Source organism: Trachurus trachurus (genome assembly GCF_905171665.1).
Source record: "Trachurus trachurus genome assembly, chromosome: 18".
Taxonomy (NCBI): Eukaryota; Metazoa; Chordata; class Actinopteri; order Carangiformes; family Carangidae; genus Trachurus; species Trachurus trachurus.
The window spans coordinates 11,422,996-11,429,597 of NC_139909.1; positions in this window are offsets into that span (position 1 = coordinate 11,422,996).

Consider the following 6,602-nt stretch of genomic DNA (forward strand, 5'->3'; position numbering starts at 1 on the left):
AGAAAGAAAAGTAAAGAAGCTGCCATCAATAATTATTATCACCATGACACCATGTCAGTCTAAGTTATATAAACTGGATAAAGCTTCATGGTGACAGAGGAAGTGAAAACAGGTTTCATCATGTGACAGGAAACCACTGGTCAGGTCAGCTGATCAACTGTTCAAGTTGTCTGTGCTGACCCGACTGTTTGCGTCACTGTAGATCACATTACTACTTTTAGCATTTTGTCAGAGTGGTTAGCATAGTTAGAATAGTGTATGCAGCTTCGCCTCCGTTCCCACAGGTGGACTGGATTGGTTCCTCAGGTCTGTGGTGTGTGAGTCTGTGTCGATTCATCTGATTATCTTCTGGTTTCTGTCTCACCTCTGTCTGTGTCCTCAGTTTCCCAGCATGCCTCAGCTGTGGAGACATATGAGGGGGAGGGGTCTGTCCTGCTGCCCTGTGGCTTTCCTACGTTTGACCTGGACGAGCCTTCAGTGGTGTGGAGCCGCTCCGATCTCCGTCCTTCAACCGTCCACCAGCGTCAGCCGGACGGAGACGAACTCAGAGACCAGAACCAGGACTACAGAGGACGGACGTCCATGAGGACTGACGCTCTGAGGACCGGAGACCTCAGCCTCACTCTGAGGAGACCCACCACCAGAGACAGTGGCAACTACAGCTGCATCCTCAGAGGGAGGGGGGGAGAGGAGAGGCAGAGTCAAGTTACACTGAAGGTCAAAGGTCAGAGGACATGGACTCATCAGAAATGTGTTTTAATGTTTCACATTATTGTTTATAGTGATGTTTTAATCTCATGTTGTTTTGTTGTTGTTTGTGTCGACTGCAGAACGTCCTGTAAACTGGGGCTTCATTGTCTTTGGTGTCTGTTATCTCCTGCTCTCACTGACTGCTGCTGCTCTGCTGATTTGTATCGTGTATAAATGGAAGAGGAACAAAAGAGGTAGGGTGTGTGTGTGTGTGTGTGTGTGTGTGTGTGTGTGTGTGTGCGTGTGCGTGCGTGCGTGCGTGTGTGTGTGTGTGTGTGTGTGTGTGTGTGTGTGTGTGTGCGTGTGCGTGCGTGCGTGCGTGTGTGTGTGTGTGACTCATTTTGTGGGAACACTGAATTATAAATAATTGTAAGTCAGTGTGATGTCAGAGCTGTAGACTGAGGTCAGAGTTCAACTCAACTTTGTTTTATTGTTTATTAATATTTGTTTGTGTCGTCTACAGGATGTCCTCCAGTTTGGAAGATGGTTCTCGTGGTTGCCATGGTTCTCGTGTGTGCAGCTGTTGCTGCTGCTTTCTTTGTCTTTCGTTATGAAGTGGTTGAACCACTGGGTATGTAGTGTGTGTGTGTGTGTGTGTGTGTGTGTGTGTGTGTGTGTGTGCGTGCGTGCGTGCGTGTGTGTGTGTGTGTGTGTGTGTGTGTGTGTGTGTGTGTGTGTGTGCTGCTGTGATGAGACATGTGACCAAGGCTTTTGAGTCTCTATTTGTTCTGGATCATTCAAGTCACTTCACTGTCGACTGACAACAACACTAACATCTGATCTCATGTTGTTTGTGTCAATTACAGAACCTCTTCCAGTCTGGGTCAATGTTCTACTGCATCTACTGAGTCTCCTGAGTCTCATGGGTTTTGTTGGTTTCGTTGGTCTCAGAATATATAAAGAAATGAGGAACAGAGGAGGTTTGTATAAATGTTTGTGAGTCACAGGTCAAAATATAATTGAACTCTGTTGTGAATTAATCAATAATGTTGTTTTATTGTTTATTATTTCTGTAATTGTGGCTCCGTCTCTTTTTACTTTTTAAACACACAGCCTACTAAAAATATGGAGCGCGAGCATGTAGTTGACGCGTCTTAAGCCACAAAAACTCCACAGTTCTTCTTTCTCACGAGGGTTTATTGAAACCTTTCTTCAAGTTACAACAAAACGAATTTTTAAAAACTGTGCAGCAATCCAAAATTAGGCAATAATCATGATCACGGTCAAAAACTAGTGTGCTCTCCTCGCCTCCATAGTCATAACTGAACCAAAGTACGCACACATCACGTTATGCATGTCACCAATAAGAAGAGAGCAGTTGTTATTAACTAAGAGGCACTCGTATAACCTCAAATATACAAAATTAGGATAAATCCAACAAATCACCTCATGTGTAATATACAAAATGGCTCTAACAGATTCAATCTCATGTTGTTGTTGATTGTGTCGACTACAGGACGTCATCAAGGCCGGGTCAAGGTTCTCCTTGTTCTCCTGGTTCTCCTGTCTGCTGCTGTTTTCAGTGTCTTTCTTTATAAAGGGACTAAGAACAGAGAAGGTAAGTTTGTGTCCGTCCGTCCCTCTCTCCCTTCACTGATGTGGAGGCGACTTCAGTTCTGTGCAGGAACGTTGTTCTGCTTCTCCAGTGTCTGGTCTGGCTCCTGTGGTGGAGACCACAGTGATGGAGCAGTAGTAAAGCTGCAGGTGGAGGACCAGACTCCTGTGTGAACCCACCAGGTGTCAGCAGAGACTCTGCTCATCAGCACACTGACCTTCTTCAGAGAGAGGAAGCTCCTCCTGCTTCATCTTCTCCTCTGGTTTCCAACTCCAGCTGCTCTTTCACTCTGATTGGCTGCAGCTCCTCACTTCCTCCTCCTCAGTGGCTCCGTCCTGGACTGACGTCCTCGTGGTCTCGGTCCAGGACGTCTTGTGCACTTCACATTGGAGGTGGACTGATAGTGGATTTTTAAAAGCTGATGTAGTAACAATAGTTTGGAGCAGGAAAAAGCCGACAGCTCATTAATCAGCTGATATGAAAGAATTGACAAGTTTCTCACTGTCAATCAAGTAGCAGCCACACACCCAGACCCACTCTGCTTTATCATCTGTTTGGTTTAAATAGGAGCAACATTTGAAAAATGAACATTTTGTTGTATTGAGGAAAACTTCAAACAAGAAATTAAGACCAAAAACTGATCAGGAAACATTAGAGTGATATTCTAATAGACTTCTATACAAACTGACTTCTTCATGAAACCGAAGGAGTCATCCCCTAATGATCATTTAAGAGAAAACAGGTTTAAGGCACTTTTGCATTGGCTTCAATTATAAAACACAGAGTCTATGGTCACGTTAGTGATGCAATATTTAAATCACAATCATCTCTTTTGTCCTCAGACGTCTCCTGTAGAAAACACCATGACAACACAGGAAGTTCAGCTGTAGAGAGCTGCACCTCAGTTTATTCAGTGTTTAGTATCAGAGCCCTGTTTGAATATAAATGACCTCAGGTTCACAGTGGTGTTGTCTTCATCTTCTGTGTTGATCTGCTGCAGTAAGATGATGTGACCTGACTGAGTGACTGGAGGAAGGCGAACAGACATTAGACTCTATCAGCTGATGCTCCTGCCAATAACCAGTTTATAATAAATCCTGTCTGTGTCTCTACTTCACTCTGTGGACATGAGGACGTCACTGATCCATGTTCCTGTCTCTGTCCTCAGCGTCCTGGTATGGAGACACTGTGGAGGTCTACAGTGAGTGGTATGTCCTGCTGCCCTGTGAGGACTCTCATTTACCCGGAAACCCCACAGTGACGTGGAGTCGCCACGACCTCCGTCCTCCAACCGTCCACCAGAGAAACGAGCTGGGTGACGACCTCAGAGACCAGAACCAGGCTTACAGGGGCAGAACGTCCATGAAGACTGACGCTCTGACCACTGGAGACCTGAGTCTCACTCTGAGGAACCTCCACCTCTCTGACAGAGGAAACTACACCTGCAGCATCTCAGCGTTTGGAAATAAACGAACACTGAGAAACATACAGCTGAAGGTCAAAGGTCAGAAACACACACCAACACCTACAGTACAGGATACAGGTCAGAGGTCAAAGGTCAGAGCTGTAGATACAGGTCTGAGGTCAGATCTGGTTGGAGTTTGGACCAGGGTCACAGAGGTCACGTAAAGGTCATGTTGTTGTTTATGTTCATCTCATCCACAGAAAAGTTCTCTGTCATAGTTGAAGCCATCGTTTTCTTTGGTCTCCTGATTCTACTGATGGTTGTTCTTGGTGTCGCCTGGTGCTTTGTAAAAGGTAGGATGTTTGTGTGTGTGTGTGTGTGTGTGTGTGTGTGTGTGTGTGACACTACAGAGCTTTTCTTGTGAAAATCTAGCATTATTTGTTGAGAGGACTGCAACCAGGAACAGCTGCACACAGTCATCCACTTGTTTATTTTAACTTCCTGTTTCCTGTAGAGTCGAACTCTGGGTAAAATGAGTGAGGACTTCCTGTCCAACTGTCTCTGCTGTGATGTCCACTGTGTCCATCTGTCCCTCTGACCAAACCAAACACTGATCCTGAACAATAGTGATCAATACTGATCAATATCATCAGCACCGTCCCAGACTTTTACTTTGACATGATCAACTTTATTGATCCAAAGCAGCGTTGACAGATTCACAGACTGAGACACTTTGATGTGATGGACGTTTGTGTGTCAGTGTTTTGTTCTGAGGTTGGACATGAGTGTGAGACACTGAGGACGGACACAGGAGAAGTCTTCTTCTCTTCAGTGGACAGTTTTCATCCACATGTAACATGACAGTGAAAAGACTGAGAGGAGACAAAACTAAACTCTGATCATGTCCAACACCTTCAACTCCTGGTTTGACTTCCTCCGTGTGTCCACTGTCCCTCTGGTCTGGTTCTGTCCTTCAGGTTCCTCTACGGCTCTGTGATCCTTCAGTAAAGAGATTAAAACCTGCTGCTGCTGCTGTCTGATGACATCATCATGTGGTTTGTTGTCTCTCAGTCCAACAGGTGGAGAAGGGGGCGGAGTCTGTCCAGCTGCCCTTCAAGATCACAGCTGGTCTGTCTGAAGACGTCAGAGTGGAGTGGACGGACAGAAACAACAGGAAGGTCCATGTGTATGAGAACGGTCCTAAACGACAGCACCAGGTTTACAGAGGACGAACAGAGATGAATGAAGACCTGCTGAGGACTGGAGACCTCAGTCTGACCCTGAAACACCCCACAAGGAGAGATGGAGGAGAATACACCTGCAGTGTCTACAATAAGAAGGGAAAATTATTGAGAGAGACATCCGTGTTTCTCTGGGTCAAAGGTCAGAGTTGTTTCTTTGTCTCTAGTTGTTTGTTTGTCTCTGATTGTCTTCCTCCTTCCTAGTTTGACTTCCTCCATGTGTCCACTGTCCCTCTGGTCTGGTTCTGTCCTTCAGGTTCCTCTACGGCTCTGTGATCCTTCAGTAAAGAGATTAAAACCTGCTGCTGCTCTCTGATGACACCATCACGTGGTTTGCTGTCTCTCAGTCCAACAGGTGAAGGTGGAGGAGGTGGAGGTGGAGGAGGGGGCGGAGTCTGTCCAGCTGCCCTTCAAGACCACAGCTGGTCTGTCTGAAGACGTCAGAGTGGAGTGGACGGACAGAGACGACAGGAAGGTCCATGTGTATGAGAACGGTTCTGAAGAACAGGACCTGGTTTACAGAGGACGAACAGAGATGAATGAAGACCTGCTGAGGACTGGAGACCTCAGTCTGACCCTGAAACATCCCACAGGGGGAGACAGAGGAGGATACACCTGCAGAGTCTACAACAAGGACGGAGACTTACTGAGAGAGACAGAAGTGTTGCTCAGGGTCAAAGGTCAGAGTTGTTTGTTTTTCTCTATTTGTTTGTTTGTCTCTGGTTGTTTTGTCTCTGTCTCACTGTCTTCTGTCTCGTCTACAGAGAGAACTCAGGTCGGACCTGAAACAGTCGTCATGAAGAACAGAAGGAGCATTGATTTACCTCCTCTGATGGCTGATCAATCAGTCTGATTGATCTGTTGATCAATTCATGATTATTGAAAGGATCTGAGTTTGGACCAGAGAGAAGATGGAGATGAAGGAGCTGATAGACGATGGGTGAAGACAGGAGGATGTTACTGAATCTACTGACTCACAGTCTGCAGACTCAATATTGATGAGTATTGATTAGAGTTTATCAGTACCACACATGAAAGACAAGAGAAAAGTTAAAATATAATTGAAAAAAAACTTCTTCATTCTCCTGCTGAGGGACAAAGTTGTGTCATGGTGACGGCCAGTTCATGGACCACAGTAATGTTGACGTGGTAGCTAGCTTCAGCCTGCAGCTAAAGGCTGAAGGTTGAGCTTCAGCTCTGGTGGAGCAAAAGTTTCAGATGTGAGTTGGTTCATAGAATTCAGCTCAGATGTGTCCTGTAGAAACTCTGACTGAAGGACACAGATCGGTTTGTTTCAGCGCGATGACATCAGAGACTGTAGAGGATTTTAACCAGTGACGTTTAGTTCCCAGAAACTGAATCATTGTCAGTTTAATTTTGCTTTCATGGTGAATTTACAAAATAAGTCTTTAATGTCAAAGTGAAAACATTCCTACAAAGTGATGTCAACTCATTAAATATATAATGTAAAATCACAAATATTCACCCTAGAGATCACCTTTGACCTTTGAAAGGAGGCTGAAAAAAAGGGTTGCAATATCTGACAGTACAGGAGGATGTGCTCCCCTTACCCCACTCTGTATCTCCTTGTTCCACAGGCTGGTAAGCATCGTCCTGCAGAGTTCAGGTGTGAAACCTTTGTTAACGTTTT